The 21434-nt window shown below is 40.1% G+C and overlaps 1 protein-coding gene across 9 annotated transcripts in view; it reads right to left on the bottom strand.

The window, feature by feature from the left end:
* The window catches only part of XYLB (xylulokinase), a 136535-nt gene that overhangs the window by 70795 nt on the left and 44306 nt on the right, over positions 1-21434 (bottom strand). The window contains exon 17 of one of the 9 annotated variants that reach the window (XR_016467911.1): positions 4669-4729. The exons of the other annotated variants lie outside the window; for them this stretch is intronic. The gene's annotated coding sequence lies outside the window, so the exon portion shown is untranslated. The remainder of the gene's footprint in view (positions 1-4668; positions 4730-21434) is intronic. 9 annotated transcript variants of the gene reach the window in all.

The raw sequence follows: 21434 nt of genomic DNA, 5'->3' as shown, positions 1-21434 counted from the left end.
ATTACAAGCTTCAGTAGTTCAAGTATCTCACTGAAATTCTTTAAAGATTTAAAATTAAATGAATGCATAAATACTTCAATATCTTATATTTTAAAAATAAATCTACACACTTAATTACCCCAATCTATCATAATCATAGCAGCACAGTAATATGATCTATCACAGTAATACCATTCTGTACATCCTCCTGAAAAGGGAATTTTACTGTGATATTATTTTGTTCGTTTAACCTCATTTTTAACAAAAGCTAAAAAAAATATCTTACTTCACACAAAGCAAACTCAGTCAATTTATACCGAAGCCCTAAACAACTTGTTGTCATTTGTCCTTAATGGCAAAATCCCTGAAGACAGAATCAGAAACAGAGAAGATGCATCTCACAAAAGGCTCCTCATGACATTTCTTGTCCCAAAGTGAGGTGCTCAGGTGGAGTCTAAGACCCAGCTACAGCACAGCTACTGCACAGAGGACCCTATCTTGCTGATAAATTTAATTTTATTTTCCTCTTTGGAGGATATTCAGCGATGCACAAATTGGGTTTTAAAAGCCATTAGGATCTCTGTCAATGTCAGTAAACAAATAAAACAAACAGCAGAGTGATTCCTCGGGGAAAACAAGTTTCAATTATACCAACGCAGAATGACAGATCCCTGCCAAGATTATCACAACAATGTAATAGCACAGAAACCAGTGAAAAATAACTAGCAAGCCTCTGTTCCTAGAAACCAAGCTGAACTCTAAATGATTTGCCTAGTAGTTGCAATTCTGTCTTGCTAAACCTTGCTGCGAATATAAATTCTTGCAGAAGTATCATATCCAGCATGAAAACACATTTCAAAAACAGCCAGCAGGACGGAATTAGAAACAAGTATGTTTGCTACACTTCACAGGAATTGCAAGCAAGGAACAAGCCATGCTTACTACCCCCTGCCTCTCGAGAGGGGCTCAATAAGCTGCTGGGCTGTCACCACCAGGACAGAATGGTGCACAAGGCAGAAGGGGCAAAGGCAGGCAGGAATCAAGGGCTGGACAGGAGTCTTCTGCTCATCAATAGGTTGGAAGACTCAGGTTTTGCTTTTATTATATAACTATGCCATCACTGTAACTTGGAACATTTCAGTATAAATGCATTACCATAAGAAACGCAGGGCTGACATCACAGTGCATCTATGAGGTTCTATTTACCCTGCCTTTAGGTGAAGAAGGTAACCTAACAAGAGGGGAATTAAGAGTTAAATCTAAAAGTGTTTGACACCATTATCTTCATCCAGACTAATTCTTTTGTAGCTAAACACTAAAGAACTATTTCAGTGTACAGTGAACCTACTTGACAAAAGAAACTGATGCAGATTGTGCTGTGAAGTTTCAACTGTTGGTTGGATATCTCAAGTTCTAAATTGAACCAACTATTGAGTACAAGCACATACACATGCAAGGAAAAGAAGGCATGTCCTATACACGAAGGGCAAAATCATTAATTTTCCTTAACTAGGATTGTTTGCTTCACTGAAAGACATCCCAGTGGGTACCAGCTTCATGAACCTTAGCCACTGCTATCTGACAAGAGAACCTGACTCACTGTACTGGTGGGACTGGTCCATCCAGACAAGAGGAAGAGTGACCTCAGTGCTCTGCATTCCCAGCAGCAGTTCCACATATGGCAAGAGCAGGGACAACAGCTTTCTTGATTGAGTTTCAACTACTTATTACAAACAAGGAGCCAGGTCCCAAAAGAACCGATCTGAATTAACAGAATTTTATGTTTCTCTCTTATTTCAATCTCTCCTCCTGAGAGCGTGGAAAATGCATCGATCACTGATTTCAGGGATTGCCTTTTTAATGCCAATATTGTGTGCTTTACTGAACGGTGGACATTTGCTCTAAGATGTGTAATTGGATACATCTTATAAATAAATAAAGCCCATCATTTATGTATACGGGGGCATTAACAAAGACATCATTCATCCATCACTAGTGGTGTTCTCAGCCAGCTGTGGGTGAATCTGTCAGGAGCTACCATCTATATCCCCTACAGCAGTGCACAGAAAAAAACTTAAATACAGTCTTACTAAAAAAAAAAACCAAACAACTGTAGCAAACATAATTCAGGAATTCAATTCTCTGACAGTTGAGAGAATCGGTTTAAACATCTTTTAATTAAAAGCTCCTTGCTTAGTACCTAACCAACCTGTTTATTTCCTTCCTATTTAAAATTTGATGATTTTTTAGAGAGCCAATACAGGATTTTAACCCTGTGTAGAAAGCACTTACAGCTGCTTGTGGCATGGCATTGTCCTGCAATATGCATCACTTCCGCAGCTGTATTATCTGCTGTGGAATACTGTGGCTGATTTAATTAAATTCAGTTAAAACAGTAATTGCTATGGCTGGGGGAGAGCAGCAGAGAGAAGAAAAGTAAAGAAGTTCACTTACATAGCAAGATAGTAGAATCACAGAACAGCTTGGTTGGAAGGGACCTCAAAGCTCATCTAGTTCCAACCCCTTGCCACGGGCTGGGTCACCAACCATTAAATCAGGCACTAGATCAGGCTGTCCATGGTCCCATCCAACCTGGCCTTAAGCACCTGAAGGGATGGGGCATAGATGGGAGTACAAGGTACTTCCCCAAATAAGACTGAGAAGCCAGCCCACAGCTGGATTTTGTTACTGTTCCCACAACAAGCTCCACTATCTCCTTCAGAGATCCAACAAGAAGAACTGGATGATGCCAAAGTTCATCTCCTGGCTCTTGTTTTAAGTCAAGATATTGCTTTCATTGAAAAGCATAACGGGGAAAAAATCTGTCACTGGGAAGACAGAGAAATTAGTTATTTGTATTATAGATATTTCAGTGAAAGAAAGACTGCAGTCCTACATGGCTGTATATTAACATACAACCCATGCCTTTCCAGAAAAGCAAGCAGTTCAAGAGTAAGATACAAAGTAATGGATGGACTGGAACAAAAATTTTAGAAAACAAAAACTCAAAGAGCCCAGATGGACTTAGCAAGTGAAATGGGAATCAGCAAGTAAGACAGGCAGTCTCTCCTGAGCAACCCACTACCCCTTGTAGTGGTCTTGGCACATAACTGTATCCATTCAGAAAAAATAATTGCATAAGCAAACTCACTTCAATTGGAAGGTTAGTGCTGACGGGTAGCACCAAGGAGGCTGGAGGCAGAAATTCACTCCCCTGTTCTAACAGGAATGGGAGCAGATCAGACTGCAAACAGGTCCAGATGTTAACATCAATGGGAAAACTCCTGACCTTAAGGCTTTTGGGTCTGGCTGTGTTTCAACTAGGCAGTAGGAACGTGCCTGTATCAGTCCTGACTTTTGCTAGCTCATGCATAAAGTCAGGAAGGAGAACCTGAAGATGGAAACTCTTCAACTGTTCCCTCTAAATTTCCATTGCTGTGCACAGCCCTGGTTTGTATCCCAAACTCCAGGCACTTGCTGACATTCAAAACTCCTAAAACACATTTCCAAGGCTTCATCCAAACAACTTTATAATGTCTTTCTCATCACAAATGAATCCATAAATAAAACAGAACAATGGAACATGCATTCAAAAAGCAGCTGATTACGCACATGAACCCACGCCAGCTATAAGCATGATTGCAAATAACTGCAATTTACAATTTGTAAGCAACAAGAAAAGTGTCAGCCCCTCTGTTATTTCTCTGATTAACTCCAAACACTGTAATTTAAAAAAAAAATATTTTCTAGCTTTTCATTCAAGAAAAAAAAAAAAACAAAGCAAGAATACATCATTATTTTGCCTCATTTATAAAACAAATGTTCCAAAATTTTCCTTCTTACATATTAACTCTTCAAAAACTCATGTTAATTATTCTTCTGCTAATGCAGTGAAAGTAAGCACCTGCTATGGTAGAAAGCTTTTCCTATCTGTATCTTTGAAATAGGAAAATATGCAAGCTACTGAGTGCCCCCGACGTGACTTTGAGGACTGGGTCAAAGGCACTTGCTTCTCTGCCTCATTACACTACATTACTTCTGACACTTTTCAGGAGAAAAAAAGACTGCCACAAACAGCTGCAGCACAATAGACAATATCTACCTGACTGAGGTGAGAGTAATGTAAACCCAAACTCTTTGGGTTTTTTTTTTTTTAATTGTTTTTTTGTTTGTTTGTTTTAATTTACAGGCCAATGCAACTGCCTGAGTGAATAAACTACAAGCTGGAAGCCAAATAATAAAACAAATCCAGCCATCTTTACAGTACTAAAAAGGAGACAGTAATTCATAAAAGCTATTCAAAATTCATTTTTTAAAAGACCTTACTTTCACTTTGAAGTGTCAGTTAATTTATTACAGAGAGAAGCAAGCCATATTTGCCATATAGGTTGACTACTTCCTTACATACAAGCAAAAAAGTTTTCATATTTCATAACAGCCTTTAATTTCATTAGGGGTTTCAAATGCTCAAACTTCTGTCATAAATTTTCCAGAGACAGAATTTATTTTTAGTTTCTTAAATGCACTGTCTGGGGAAGAAAAACAACTTCTAAGGATAAAATTGATCATCTGCCTGTAAGGCTACAGCTCTTATCAAACCTGCTCTAACTCAACAGGGGGAAAAAAGCCAAGATTTCCTTTGCAACAATGACAAATATGGCTAATATTCTCAACATTTATGCTACTTACATAGATAAAGTCTCTACAATGATGTAGGGGAGAACAGGCGTGATTCTTCTTGCTCACTCTTCTGCAAGGCAAGAATAATACCACTAAAATGAGTAGATGTGCACACACCTAAGTAAAACTAAGTAGATGCGGTACCCATAGCCAAGACTCACATCCAACTGCTAGCCTAGGTCACCTTATGTTCTCAAGCAACAGTGTTGACTTCTAATAGCAGAAATCATTCTTCGTGAGGACACCAAATTTAGCTTTTCTAAGCGCTTCAGTAAAGACAACCTTTTGTATTTCACAACCCAAAGCTTGAAGAGACCAAATCATCTGAAACTCCTTATAACCTAGCTCACATCAGCTGTGAACGTGCAAATAGCACTGACTCAAAGTCTTTACCTTTTCAGTGGTTTTCAAGAAAATAAACATAGAAAAATGTGTACATCAATTCTCTTCTAACATTTTGGTTTACCATGTTACTGCAGATTACCCACAAAACACACACAGTCTAAGGCATACTATAGGAAACTAAAAAGTTAAGATACAACTCTACTGACAATTCAACCTCATTGACTTCAGCAGCATTATGCAGCAATGAAAACTTTGGCTCATGAATGTTAAAGACTTATTTGGAAACAAGCTGATCAATAGCCGTAACAGTAGCATATACATTGACAAGCTCACAACAAGACCTCTGGAATATTTGCATTTCTTGTAGAAATACTGCAGAGCTGCAATCGCTTATCAATTTGTGATTTTTTCTTTTCTTTCCTTTTTTTTTTTTTTTTTTTTTTTGAGCCATGGATCTCTATTTGACAGACTATTTTGATGAAGCCTGGGCTAAAATCCAACAGTAACGGATAAAAAAATCCACAACTCAGCAATAGAGTTTACATGAAGTGCTGAAAAAAAAAAAAGCAGATTCAGATCTGAAGTCTTCATAGACATAGACAATAATTTGGAAAAATCTTCCTGTGAATGCTTTTAAGGAAAGAGGGAAGGCTAACAAGAAGAAACACTTACAATTTATTTGGTCAAATCTGAAAATGTACTTGAGGAAAAGTCCCCCCCGAAGACAGTATTCTTTGAAGTCATCCTTGCCATCTCTCTGACTTGCATAAATCCTTGGTTCTGAATTCACTCCTTATAGAAAAAATAAGTTACCATGAGCTAGTGAGATGGGAATGAGCATAATCAGAGAGCCTGAGCACCTTTCCTACAAAGAAAAATGGAGAAAGCAGGCTTGTTCAGCCTGAAGAAGAGAAGGCTTCAGGGAGACCTCACAGTATACGTAAGGAGCTTATAAACAGGAGAGAGACCAACTTTTTACATGGTCTCCCTTGTCCTGTCGCTATGAGAATGGTTTTAAACTGAAAGAGGGAATTTAGATGAGATATTAGCTGGAAATTCTTTTCTCAGAGGACGGTGAGGAACTGCAGCATGAAAGCTGGAACCAATGTGACAAATTAACCTATTCTCAAAAAATGTTCTGAAGTAGAACTTAGAGGAGAGACAAACTGGACAGTTGAAATCTAGCCATTACATTTACCTATTTAAAAATCTATCTACAGAGAGCTCCAAAAATGTTAAAGGTCAGAACAGATCACCTGCTTAAAAGAGGCTGCATCATTATCCCACAGTTATCCCACAATTCAATACAACACTATTCATTGAAAACAATAATCTGAAGAGGACAGAGATTTTCAGATGAAAGACTTGAAGTGACAGAGACTTATTGTGATTACTGACTGTTTTCATATTTAATGACCTTCAAAGTTAAATATTTGCAATTTTCCCATAATTTAAGTTTTTATTTTTAAACTTCTTTTGGGTTGATCTTTGTGGCTTCAGGCTTCCAATTAATAGAACCCTATAGAATTGGGCTTCCCCTTTGTGTCTTGGCAACAATTACATACTACAATTAAACTGCATCTTATCTTTCTTTTTGATAAGTTATTAAGTTCTGCTACTCATTAAAAGGTTTATTCCCAAGATCACAAATCACTGACACTTAGAACCACTGGTACACTACCAGTAACTTGCAGAAGTGTCTTCACCACTAAAAGAACTATCAAAAAAGGGAAGAGTCAGTAAGAGGATTAAAAACATCTATCCTAGAATTATATGATGCTGCACGTAGTCAGTTTGTCCGTCCCAACACTTAGCAGGAAGGTGTCTGTGTATAAAACTGGTTGTGCAGAGAGGTTGTAGAGTGTCTTCCTTGGAGATCACCAAAAACCACATGGACATGGGACTGGGCACTCTGCTCTGGGTTGGCCTGGTGGAGTAGAGTTTGGAGCAGATGAACTTCAGAGGTCCTTTCCAACCAGAGAATGGTCTGGGTTGGAAGGGACCTTTAAAGACCACAGAGTTCCAACCTTAGCCATTCTGTGAACAACTGCTAATTCATCACAGAGAACTTTTTGTCAGAAGTCAGCCAGGTTTCTTAGGAGAATATGCAGACTTCGAAGGTGTACAGTTCTGGAACACACACTATGCAGAGTCCTGAGGAGGTCAGGTGTCTCATGTTCCCCATTTCAGGAAGCCCTGGAGCTGGGAGAGCTCATCACTAAACTATTCATCAGTGCCCACAGGAACACTGGAAATGCAAACTTGTAAGTTTGCATTTCTCAGTTCCCTGAATTGGAGCAAAGACAGTTAGCCAAAGTCAGAAATATGCAGGATAATCCCAGAAATTGGTTAAATAAATAAAATAATCGCTATCTTCGGCATTTTCTACTAACTGAAAACGCTTACTTTGTTCAGTGTGCTCTCTTGCTAGCACTGCAGCACAGCTCAGCATTTCCTCAAAACATCCTGACATGTGAGAAATCCATGCTTGAACCTGAGCAAAATATACACACCCTCATGCCTACCCAACTCTGACGTGGGTAATCACCACGTGGCATTGCAGGCCATGAAGTGGTGCATAGCACTTGCTGCTGAGTTATTCAGAAACACAAAAACATCACCGTTTCATTTTTAAGAACTCACATACAACAATATTCAGCCTTGCAAATCTTCTAAGGGTAATAAAAAATTACACTGGCAAATCAACAGATGACACCACCCATCGAAGGTTAAAATGGGAAAAGCAAAGAAGGAGACAAATGAGCTGCCCAAGGTCACACAAAATCAGTAGAACAACCAAGAATAGAACAAAGGCCCCTTCATTACTTAGATCACAAATGCATTCGATTCTGCATTAGTTAATCTGCACAGTCTGTGCATCAGTAGAAAGACATGTCCACAGGAGAAAATATAACAATAATCAGCTGCAAGTTCAGCGTTACCTAAAGCCACAGAACATAATTAAAAAGTACGGGTGCAATGATCTGACCTTGAATGCTGCTTGAGGAAAGAAAGAATATCCTACCAAGTGTTTTGTTTTTAGAAAAACCCAAAGCACCGCAAACTTTGGAAAAAACCATTTTCAGATAAAGATTTGCAAACCAGATCTCAAATCTGCCTTGTGTCTTTCCGTGTTATCAAGAAACATTAGTAAAGGACCACAAACAACAGGAAAGAGTCAAGGTCCAAGCATTATCAAATCATTTTAGTGTTTTATTCACAAGATTTTTCAAAAGAGGTATTAAATTTTTGCTCCTCGTGAATGTTGTCTTGGTGTATGTAGTGCTGGTGAAGAACTTTTCTTCTTTACTTAATATACATGTATATAAGCTACAGTTATAAAGTACTTTCAAAGAATAAAACCAGCTGATAGGAAGAGTGCACCTGCTGCCCATGGAATCATAGAACAGCTTGGGTTGGAAGGGACCTCAAGGATCATCAAGCTTCAACCCCTGCCACATGAAGGGCCACCACCCTCCATATCTGATACCTGACCAGGCCTGGTGTTCTGTTGCTCACAGAACACCAGGCTAAGAAAACCAGAAACCTGTTTTATTTTGCTTGCTCCGAAAAGTTACGAACACCAAGAAGGGAAGCAAATAGAGTGAGCTGGAAACACTTTCTCCTTAAAAAAAAAAAAAAACAGGAAAAAGAAAACCACTGATGGACACTGAGTCCATGTGTGACTCTGGTGGCTCCCTCCACTGCCCTGAGCCTCCTCCCCCCTGCACCAACTGCATGCAGCACCGGGGACTCTTGCACCAGCTGAGGCTCTGAGCACTGCTAAACTCCTCCGTTATTAACAAACCGAGTGGATTTATCTTTAAATGAATTTTGTGACCTCTGGCAGACCGGAACTAAAGAGAGAACAGAGTTTTTTCTCCTTTAACTAAGAAAATAAAGGCTATATAAAGATGAATTGAGAGAAGCAATTAATATTTCCTAATAAAAGTCATGCTGAATGCGAGAACTGCTACGTTTCTCGGTGCTTCTGAGCAGAAAGGTTCCAGGTAGCTGTTCATTCAGGGCTGGGCTCATGTAAATTGGGTGCTGTTGCCAAGCAACAATAGGTGCTAAGGAATGAAATACAGGCTGCAGAAACCTAATAGCCTGGAGAGAACAAGAACTACAATCTGAGATTTATGGCAGATATAAAGGGAAAAGAGTCATTCTCCCACACACAAAGAACACAGATACTTTATTATAAATGTCCTTAGCATGTTTTTCTAAGGCATGATTAAGTAATAAAATCCCCGCTCCACCCCAAATCAAACAGGTAATTATTTTTTTTAATGTTTTGTGCATTACGCTTTCTAGAAAAAGATCTCAAGAAATTAGCTACCGAGACAAAAGATAAATTTAATCCAAAGAGCTCTTTTGCCTAAGAATAATGTCAGCTATACAGACCGTGCTGCAAATGCCAGTCAGCTCTCCACTTCACTTTATGTTTTTGTACCATGCTCATTAACATTGCAACTGATCATCAGAAATTCTCTTTAAGCTTATTAAGATTTTAAAATATTTTTAGCAAGTTAATTAGAATACATTAACAGAGCTCATCTGTGTTCACCCATCATGCATATTTTATTTTATTCAGGCAAATTGTTTTTAAATGAAATATTAGATCCATGGAGGGTACGCTGTTGGGTACTGAACAATACAACTCCTTTGTGCTGTGTTTCGTTCCCAAACACCCTACAAACTTCATACTGCTGGACAGGAGGGAAATTTTCTGATGGCAAATTGTGGGGTATTCTTAGTGCCTTTCTTTTCCCGTTCCCTGGAAGCTGAGGGTGGGTACAAAGACCTGATGGATCCTTGTGGCACTGAACATCATGTTCCTGCACCATTCCCAGGGCTCAATATAAATTAAATGGGACTCCTATGGGAACCAATGGCACTACAGTGGGAACCAAAGGAATAGACAAGGTACCGCTGTGGGGACGGAAGGAGTCCCTTCAACCCCTCACTCTGTGGTTCAACTGCCCCCACGGATTCACAGCTTTCTTTTTTTTCCACTTGAGTGTCTGAAGATATTATTTTACTTTAAGGAAAGGAGCTCAAGCTTGATGCGGCACAGGTTCCTAACAGGCAAAGGTGCACGTGGATTTGGCAGAACAGCAAGAAAAGCTCACCAAGAACAAACCTGAAATACACTTTGCTTAGCTAGAGCTATAAATTCTTTCCCTTAAGATGCACTAAATGTCACCAAATTCAATCACATAAAATTAAATAACAGTTTATGAGAAAAAGGGAAACAGCAAAACCTACCCTGGGTATTTTGGGCATGCCACTTCCAAAATTTTACTCTAGTGAGATAAAATCCATCACCAGACACTGAAAAGTAACTATAATAATACTGTAATAAGGCATTCCTCAAGACCAACTATTCATTCACTCAAGCCAATCAGAGATGACATGGTATATTTCAAATTGTTCCTTCAGACTCCATCTAGCCCCAAACCTTTCTTTCCAAGGATGGATGGGGATTCACACTAATTTTACCAATAATTCTAAGCGGTTACTTTGAAAAGTCTGCTTATATAAAAGGATGAACTAAGTTTGCCAACCTCACACTCGGTTCAGATTCTACACTCTCACTGCATCTCAATTAATCTAACACAGACTGCAGAGCTGGCATATTTGATTCAGACAGCAAAGAAAACATCCTTTAAAAAGCAACAGGTCTGAAGCTTTTGACGAGCGATCACAGAATTCCTATCAAAACACACACTGCAATCCCAGCCACCACGCATTTCAAGATCTGCATCATTAACACTGATTTGAAGGGTGTCAATAATCTCTTTCACAATCTATAAAAGTTCTTTATCTCCATGACACTTGCTTCTTTTAACCAGTGGTCATTATTTAGCTGTGTTTTACTCCTGTTACCTCCCCTGAGATGTTAACCTCTCCAATTCTACCAGCTGCTCTGTTACAAACCACCCCCCTACTCATCACACTTCCTCCCACTGAGGAACCCCAAAACTGGATGTGCTTCTTCCAGTGTTTGGCTGAAGACATCAACCACACCAGAACAGGGGAATTTTAATCACAGCTGGGCAATCCTATGGCAAGCTCTTCCAGATGCCACAACAACCGCATCAGTGGGTAGAGTACCTATCAAAATTTCCCTATCAATTGCACCAGATACAGATAAAGCTACCCTGTCATAACATTTTCCATTTATTTCTGCATTCAGTAATCAACTCTAACACCCAAAGCACATTTTCCAGCCTACCCTTTCTCCTCAAGCTTGCCTTGCCATAAAGTTTTGCTTTATAAAGGAATTCTCTGCCTTAGAAAGCCAGAAGAGAGATCTCACCTCCCTGCTGCAGAGCTGGTAGCAGGCTGCTGCCGTGGCCAACGCTGCCAACAACCCATGAGTTGACATTAACACAAACTGTGTTGGTTTATTTTGTAACATTTAAGCAGAAATATGTCCTGTCCTAGGAAAAGCATCCACCTAGAAATCAATGTGCATTTCTAACAACATCCTAATTGCAAGAGAGTAAAGAGTAAATGAGCAATGAAGGCAAGCTGACATTTTAATGTCATTTGGAGTGACCAAAGACACTGAAATATGTTTACAATTAAGAGTATTCTCGCCAAAAAAAAAGTACAATAAAATGCAATTGAACAAAGTATATGTTCCCTACTGTTGTGAGCATGCACTGCTCCAAGAATGGAAATCACGGCTCGGCTACCCAGGCCAGCACAACATCAGCACATCCCTATAATAATCCTCCTAGAGCTGCATCTGTAGTGCAGCCACACTCAAGCATACCAACCTCAAGAATTTAATGAGAACCTGAAATTCTCCCGTGCTTACAGAAACTTTCCTGTTAACCCAGCCATGCCCAGAACACTCTGACTGTATTACACACCCCAACTGCTGCTGGCTCTCCTTCTCACAGAATCACAGCATCACAGAATGGCCAGGGATGGAAGGGACCTCAAGGATCATGAATCTCCAACCCCCTGCCACATGCAGGGCCACCAACCTCCACATTTAAGACTAGACCAGGTTGCCCAGGGCCCCATCCAACCTGGCCTCGAACACCTCCAGGGATGGGGCATCCACAACCTCTCTGGGCAGCCTGTTCCAGCACCTCACCACTCTCATAGTAAAGAATTTTCCCCTGATATCCAACCTAAATCTTCCCTCCTTCCACTTCAAACCATTTCCCCTTGTCCTGCTGTTATCTACCCTTTCAAAGAGTTGATTCCCCTCCTCTTTGTAGGCTCCCTTTAGGTACTGAAAGGCTGCAATGAGGTCACCCTGCATGCTTCTCTTCTCCAGGCTGAACAAGCCCAGCTCCCTCAGCCTGTCTTCATAGGGGAGGTGCTCCAGTCCCCTGATCATCTCTGTGGCCCTCCTCTGGACCCTCTCCAACAGCTCTCTGTCTTTCTTGTACTGGGGATTCCAGACCTGGACACAGTACTCCAGATGGGGCCTCACAAGAGCAGAGTAGAGGGGGACAATCACCTCCCTGTCCCTGCTGGCTACTCCTCTAAAGTAGTCCCAGCTACCTCTATTGAAGAGCTGCAAAACTCCTGGCTATCAATGCACAGAGAATTCATGACCAATTCTCTGTGTTTTCTTCTGCAGAAATGCTTTGCTGCCATCTAAGCATGCAATTTAACTATGCAAAAAGAAGCTGCTCAGCTCTTCCACTGAGTGACAAAAGGCCAAGGAAATGCTTCCCGAGTCTGGATACATCTCTGGTTACCTGAGATAGTTCATCACATACAGCTAAATACAGCATATTCTGAGTCCTATTAAATTCAACCTTTACACAAACAGCATCAAGAAAAAAAAAAATGGACAAGATCCTTTCCCCAATTCCTCACCTTTAACACGTTAAGCAGCAATAAAGGGTGCAATGACTTTCCAAGGGCAGGTACCTGCTTAATTATTCATCAGAAAATTGACTCAGGCAACACAGTATTAAATACTAAAATATTCAAACAAAGTAAATTAAGGTGGAAAAGCAACAAAAAAGAAAAAAGAGTGATCATGGTGAGAGAAACATGTGGGCACATATTTCAATTTCCCTGTGTATTTCAGTACCTCGCTATATGTTGCTCCAAAAGTAATGCCTCCTGTTTATTTTCAGGGAAACTACAACAGATGCCAAGAGCACTATTAAGACAGAGCAAATTTGCAGCTACAAAACACTATTTTTCAATATAGGCACAAATGTTAGCTATGCATTTTCACCAATAATGAACAAGAATCTGCATGCCATGCTTGTAAACTTCAGCATCAGCAGGGATGTCACTGTCTCACACCTGCTATCATAGCATCATTGCAAGGAAAACACTGCCCACACAGTCTGTCTTTCATTGGCCCGAATTGACAGAAGATGCCAAATACAGACTGTACAATGGGTGCAGTGGGACAATCCAGCCAAGATTGGCAATGTGCTCCCCAGTCCTGAATTGAGTTGCTCTTCACTTCATAGAGTGACAGCTGTACATGGCCATCCGGAACGTGGCTTGTCTTCAACATCACTGTCAGCACTGCTGAAACACACCACCCACTGTCTCATTGTGCTCACATCCACTGTTTGATCTCTATGAAGGTTCAGCAAGCATCAGTGAGCGTCAGTGGGAGCCATTTTTTCCTGCATGGAATAATTCAATTCCACACCTTTGTCAGACTGCTCCTCTGCTGCCATATGTCACATGGCAACAAAATGGAATGGAATGCTCTTGGGAAGGTTCAGCCTCTACTGCCATCCCATCAATATCCACCTCTGACATCATGGGCCAACATCATAAAATAGGAAACATTACTTTTGGAGCAGCCCTCATACTTCTATGAAAGAAGAAAAGGTAGTAAAGTAACAAAGCAATTATTATCTATTCCTTTCAGTACTCTGACTGGGATCTTGAAACAACCTAGCCATGCCCAGAGCACCCTAATAGTGTTATTGTCAGCTATGTACAGAAAGAAATTCCTGAAAAAAGGAAGTTTACATCTTTGTGGACAATCAAATTGTATTGCAGGGAAAACACTTGTTTAAACAAGGCCCTTATAGAAAGAAAAGGTGTGGAATCTGACCCATGAATGATTCTTGTTTATTCTAAATTAAGGGCCTGAAATATCTCATTAAAATAATAACAGGTTAACTGTAACACAGATTCTAGTTATTTTCCCATAAAACATGAATATCTCATTAAAATAAAGAGCATCAGATTTTAGTTTGGACCAAAACAAACACCTTTACAATCAAGACATCTAGTGGATTGAAAGCCTCTCGTAAGCAGGTGTCACTGTGTTATATTTTCATCCCAACTGCTGAGAATAAGCTAGAAGAAAATGACAAAGTAAATTGAACAAGAAAGTGTCTGATCTTGATGAATAATTCAATGAAGCAATGCAACAAATACTGATTTTTTCTGGTCAAGGCAGTTTACAACTGTCCTTTACTTAGAAAAATGACCTTCTCGTTGTAATTACACTTTTGACTTTGGGTACTGAATCACAGTCTCTGTAATACTTAAATTCCAGTTCCTTAGTTCCGATGCTGATCTCAAAGCACTCTAATCCTACTACGTATCTAATCTTTCTTCAGCAAAATAATGTGTAGGTTGCTCCAAAAGCAATGCCTCCCATTATTTCTATGGAAACTACAACAGCTGCAAAGAGCACAATAATACTGTTTGACAGAGGAAATTCTCAGCTACCAAACACTGTTTTTCAACACACCATTAGCTATGCATCTTTGCCAGAGATGAACGAGAGCCTGCATGCCACGTTCATAACAACCTGCACCAGCAGAGGTGACTCACTGATCAACAGCGATCACTTCCACCACTGCTGAAATGCACTACCCATCACCTCACTGTGCTCACATCCACTGTTTGTGTCAGCCTCTATGGGCAAAACACCAGCATCCACCTCTGACATCGTGCTGCAACATAATAAAACTTTCTGAGCAGCCCTACTGAAGATCTTCAACTGTGATAGCAGGCACCCTGGTCATTGCTCTTTGACAATTTTGCTCACTTCTCTTGTGTCTTAAAAAGCATGAGGGTACCTTTTAATAGTACTCAGAGAGTTACAGCCTGCAAAGAGACTCGAGCCATGGTAACTGCAGCAGGAGGTACTAATCAAGGCAGGAACAATGTCATCTGTCAGGGACAAGGCAGCTCAGTGGACACCTCAATTTTTCTTACTGCAACAGTCAGAACTTGAAAGCTAAGGATTTTACGATCCACACCGAGGATTATTTGAAGTCTAACAAAAGTACATTTTATCTACTTTTCTGTCTGTTAAAAAGTATTACAGTAGATCAGGTGGGAAGCAGGATTCAGGGCTGTTGCACTGCATTTCTGCCTTATACCACCACCACCACTGACATCTTGCATTAGATTGGGCAACCCTTCTCCTCCCTTATGTGTGTATACACAAGCAGTATGAACACTAAATCCAGTGGAAATATGATTTTTAAAAGTACCTACATATCAGCAGACTATCCATACAGCCACGTAACAGAATTTACTTGGGAAAGGGCTGAATACTGGCTGCCAACCTATTCCCAGAAGCATGGTTTTTATTCCTGACAATTAAAAAAATACAAAGAAAAATTCACCTGTCAGCAACAGAAGAACTCCATCAGTGGAAAGGAGGACACAGCTGGATGATCTAATGATCAGAGATCCAGGGAAATCCTACTTAGAGCTGTGGTGCAATACAGTATATTCAGGTACTTGTGTAATTCATACCTGGCCTGTCAGTATTAGAGCTGTACACTACAAGATCATAATTCACAAAAAGCTCTCTTTGTCTTTTCTCATCTGTTTCTCACTAGTTGTCCTCTACGTCTTTTTCTCGATGCACAATCCTATTACAACCAAAATATACAAGAAGAAATCCATTTTACAGTAGATTACTGATCCAGATGGAACAACAATGAATAAAGAAAAAAGAAACCAACAAATGAACCCCACCAAACTCTGTGATAAAACATACAGCGAGTTGGACTGGCTTAAATGCAAGTAAGGGCACAGGCACTCGGGTGCATACTTTCTGTCCTCTGCAATATATCAGTATCTGCTGCTCATGAGCACTCCGATTACATTAGGCCAGTTGGCAGCACTTCTTAGCACCCAACAATCTAATAAAAATATATTTTTTCTCTGTGCTAGACAAATCTGCCCACCTTCAACCTCTGCTACCCATAAAACACACAATTTATTCAAGTACCTTTACTCAGAGTATAATTAACCTTTTCAATGTACAAAAGCTTCTGTGCCTCTTAAATGAACAAAGAGCTATTAATGAACAAAAATACTTTCCTGATCAAATGCTTAATTCTGGTTCTGGGAATACAGAGTATAATATTACCACTGTATATTATACAGCACATAGTTCACTTATCTCCTTCCAAAAGGGTTCTGTTTCCTAAATATAACCATATTACACTGATTTTTATACACCATCAGGATACTTTAGTCAGGTCACTGTAGATTGACACTGATAATAAAAAAACTGCACAACACAATCATGAAAAAGAAAAACCCTATTTGCCCTAGTTTTAAGCCAAGGGATGACTTGTAAGAGGAGAGCAAGATGAATTTGATTTTATTAATTTCAAGGTTAAACTGCAAGGAACCTTAACATCACACACATGGACATAAGTTTTCAGCACACGGTCTGTGAGCCCTTGGCAGCCCATAAGGTAAGAAAAACAGGTCTGTTGTCTAGGAGACTTGAATTTTCCACACAAGAGGACCAATGCTATACTGAAAAATTTATGGAACTCACAAATGTTAAGTCTGAAGAGCAGTGACCAAGAGGAAAGAAAGTATGCGAGTTGCTCTCATCTTCCTTCTCCCAGTGCTAATTTCTTACAGGGATGAAAGATCAGAATCAGACTGGAATGCTCACATTCCCCAGTGCCCCACATCTTGTTCATCTTGTGCACTTTCCATCATGGCAAATGCTTGCTTTAGTTCTGTAATTTTAGCTGTATTTTAAATCAAAAGATGCACTGAATTTTGCAGTAGTACAACTGTTGATCACACTCTGTTTGGTAACAGAAGTCCTGTCAGATATTTAGGCTTAGTTACCAAAAACCACCTTCAGGGAGTACAAACATTTCCCCTCTGGCATCCTGTCAGTCACAGCAAATCTGTAAATAAACTGTCAAACTCCATTCCAATCATTCCTGAATCTGCAAGGGAAAAAGTAGTAAAATTGGTGCAGCTGGTTGTAGTCCCTGTAGAGCAGGGCTGATTTCACAGCTTTAATATGGTTCACTACTTCACAGCAAGTCCGATCTGATATACAGCATGAAGAAATGAGTGACACCTTTGCTAATCATTTTCTTAAACTTATCACATGTGGAGGTAATAATGGATGCAATGACTTTTCAAGGGCACGGACTGGTTAATTTTTCAACAGCAAACTGATTCAAGTTCTGCAAAATTAAAAATCCACTAAGACACATTGTAAAGGTATCTAAATTATGGAGAATCACATGAAGAAGGAAAAACAAAGCTCCAGTCATGAGAAAGAGCATTAGACTCTCTTATATCAGCAAATGGAAAGTAGGAATACAACAGCTGCAAACAAGCCAAGGACCTAACTAGACACTGGCTATAGCAAAGACTAATTAAATAAAATGGGAAACTATCCATTATTACCTAGAACATATTGACACCCTTGTTCTATAATTCATAACTCATGAAGTAGTTCTGAGAGATCTGGTCAAGAACTTTTCTGTAAGGTTGTTGTTGTTGTTGTTGAATCATGACAGCTAATCAAAATATTTTTCGGGGCCAGAACAGAAAAGGAATAACAGGAGAAAGATCAGGAAAAGAATAGGTAAATATTATCACCCCACTGCCTATGGACTCACCTAGGATGTAAATCACCTACTGTCGAGCTGAAAAAAATCCTGAACCAGGGTCTGCTTCATTCTACATATTTTCCTTCCCCATCAAGTTGTACAAAGTCATATAGTCTCTCTGGACCACTGAATATTTCATAAGAAGTAGAATAGCCCCAAGCAGAAGACAGACTGACTCTAACCCCAAAAGCAAAGGCACTGGCTTGATTTATGTCAAATCTAGGTTCAAGACTCAATCCTGTTATCAGTCAGAATAGGGATTTCAGTTGCTGTCTCCAGAAGGAGATGCATCTTTCATGATTCTTCCCAAAAGCTCCCTGAAGTGCAATTTTAATTATGAGATAATTTCAAAACAAATTCTGAAAGCACATAATTTTGTGTGAAATAAAAATATGGGTATTTGAGTGCACACACTTCCTCATTCCCCATGTTCCAGGGACAGGCATACAAAACTTTTCATGGCAACAGCTGAATACAATAGAGGAAAGGATTAGGATAAGTTGCTAAGGCCAGTATAAGTGCAATGAGTATGAAGACAAAACAACAATACCACCCCCTTAATGAAGGTTCACATATATTCAGATTACTGTTGAAAAGCTGGAAAATTGACTGGCTGGAAGGAGAGGAGTATACAATGGATCATGATTTATCATATGTGCCCTGGCTTCCTGTGCACTATGTGTGTCAGACCTAACATATCATAGACATGCCCACCAGGCTTACCTGCTGCTATGTCCTTTCATTATTTCCCATAAGAAACAATGGAAACACTACTCCACATCTTCTTTTCTATCACACAGAAGCAGAAACAATTCCTGCCCTCAAGGTTGGACATTAGGAAAAATTTCTTCTCCAAAAGAATGGTCAGCCTCTGGAATGGGCTGTCCAGGGAAGTGGTGGTTCACCATCCCTAGAGGTGTTCAATTTAGATGTTGTACGGAGGGAGATGGTTTTGTGGTGAGATATTGGTGGCAGGTGGATGGTGGGACTAGATGATCCAGGAGGTCTTCTTCAGCCTCAGTGATTCCAAGAACACCAGATTGGTTTCTTTTCTCTTCGTGTATCTAAGTATCTCACCTATGGCACAAATAAACCATCAGGAACCTGAAAACATCAGCAACTCTGGACTAGAACCTTGAACTTCTTGGTGTGCAGAGTCCTTAGCAAGTGATAGAATTAACTACAAAAAAAAAGAAGAAAAAAAGAAATCTCCAGGCATAAATCTTATTTCACCTAAAAAAAACCAAACTAGTTTATAAACCCAATCTGATAATAATCAATTCATCCTCAGAGCACCCTTAACAGATAGGAATTATCATCCTCTGTATTTTTGAGGTAAGAATCTGAGATAGAATAAAGCTGTTCACCTGGATGAATTAGGACTGTAATGCCAAGCCTCCAGAGCATGAAAGCATCTCCTAAATCACATCACCTGTTCATTACGAACCATAGTCAATGCTTCGCTTTAAAATCAATGAGACATCAAAATCCAGCCTGTACACTTCTCTCCATCCAAAAAAAGCAACACTGTTTCAACTTCCAATAAGAAACAAAATGTTTTATTGGATTGTCCTTCCAGTATAAGAAAAAATTTACTTTGCGTACAGCAATTTCGGCCCTAAAAGTCTGCAGTGAAATACAACGCTCTGGCAGTAAGCACAGCAAAGCACAACTCGTGACATGACACGAACCCAAAGATAACAGCTGACAGAAAGGGGACTTTGGTAAAATAATGCAATTATCCCAATGGGAGTTGCTCCAGGGCACCTGTGTTAACTCCCCTGCCAAAACAACATTTTCTACTGTTTAATGGCTTCAAATGATAAGAAAGCCTATGATGAAAGAAAGTCCACAAGGCTACACCTGCAAAGTGAAGTATTTTTAAGAAAAATACTCCAGATATAGAGACGGAAGCAATTAAAAACAAAAAAAAAAATGTGTACTGCTCTATTTGTTTTCACCCAAGCTGAACTTCCCCTGCAATTGAATTGCTGGCTCACTGGGCAGCTGGCTGATATCCCGAGCCATGAACAGGAAGAGCTTGTCTGGGAAATCAGCACAAACCTCAGGCTTGTTTGTTTGGAAATGAGCCCACATAAATACTTGCCCACACATACAGACCAAAGTCTACAGCATATTGTGACAAAGTATTTGGACATGGTGATGAAGAATTGAAGCTCTGGATGCCCTCTTCATCTCAGTCTTGGAAAGATGATTGAGCAAACACTCCATTTCCCAACATGATGGATAAAAAGGTTAGTGGGATTAGTAAGTACACCTTCTCAAATAAAGTGACAGCAATGAACGTTGTTTATCTCGGGCTGACTTCCACAATACCCTCAGTGACAAACTGACATAGCACGTATTAGTTAAGTGGTCAGTGAGGTGGACTGAAAAGAGGTTGACCTGCTGGCCACAAAGGCTGTGGTGACCAGCACGAAGTCCAGCCAGAAGTAACTCACTAGTGGTGTGTCCCAGAGGTCAATACTGGCAGACTGATAACGTTCAATACTCACAACCCTAGGTGACAGGACAGAGTGCATCCTTAGCAAGTTTGCAGACCATACAAACCTGGAAGTGGTTGATAAGCAAGAAGAGTGTGCTGCTGTCAGAGGGCCTTCAATGGGCTGAAGCAATGGGTTAGCAGGAACCTCATGAAGTTCAACAAATGGAAAAACAAAGTCCTGCGCTCAGGGAGCAAGAACCCCATACATCAGTACAGGCTGAGAGCCAACTGACTGGAGGCCACCAATTGGAAAGCTGCTTGGCTGAAGATGACCTGAGGATAGAGGTGCCCAAGAAGTTAAATATGGTCCAGATGTGTCCTTGTAGCAAAGAAGGCCAAGAACATCCTGAATTACATTAAGAAGTGCCACCAGCATGTCAAGGGAGCACTGCACAGCACAGATGAGACACTTGGGATGCTGGGTCCAGTCCTGGGGAAGGGCACAAGAGAGACATGGACATACTGAGCAAGTCCAGCATAGCGCCATGAAGACCACTCTAAGGGTCTGGAACATCTGACATATGAGGAAAGGCTGAGGGCTGGGGGTGTTCAGCTTGGGGAAGAGAAGGCTCTTGGGGGATCTTTTCCATTCTATCAATACTTCTGGAGGATGGGGGATGGTATACGTCAAGACCACAAAGCCAGATTCTTCTCAGTGCTGCCCAATGATAGGACAAATGGCAATGGCCACAAATTGAAATACAAGAAATTCCTTTTAAAGATATAAAGTGTTTTTATGACTGGTAAATAAACTCCTGAGAACGTGATAATTCTCTGTAGAGTGGAAGCTTGTGAAGATAGCCATCTCACTTTGTAGGAATCAAGCCCCAAGTAAGGCACCTGATTTCAATGGTAACTAGATGAGACTCGTGCATCTTTGCAACTTGTAAAAATCTAGTCATAAAGATTTAAACAAACAACTGACCTGCCTAAAGCTTCAGATCCCAATATTGGCTAATTTGTAATTATAGAATTGAAATAATTTTCTATTCTCTACTAGACTCTCCATCCTCTTCAAGTTTCCCAAGTAACATGTCTCACAACCCCAGAAAACAGCA

Source organism: Phasianus colchicus, chromosome 6 (genome assembly GCF_987193195.1).
Source record: "Phasianus colchicus chromosome 6, bPhaCol1.hap1.1, whole genome shotgun sequence".
Classification (NCBI taxonomy): Eukaryota; Metazoa; Chordata; class Aves; order Galliformes; family Phasianidae; genus Phasianus; species Phasianus colchicus.
Note: the sequence above shows the minus strand (reverse complement) of the source record. Positions and strands in the feature narration are given on the sequence as shown.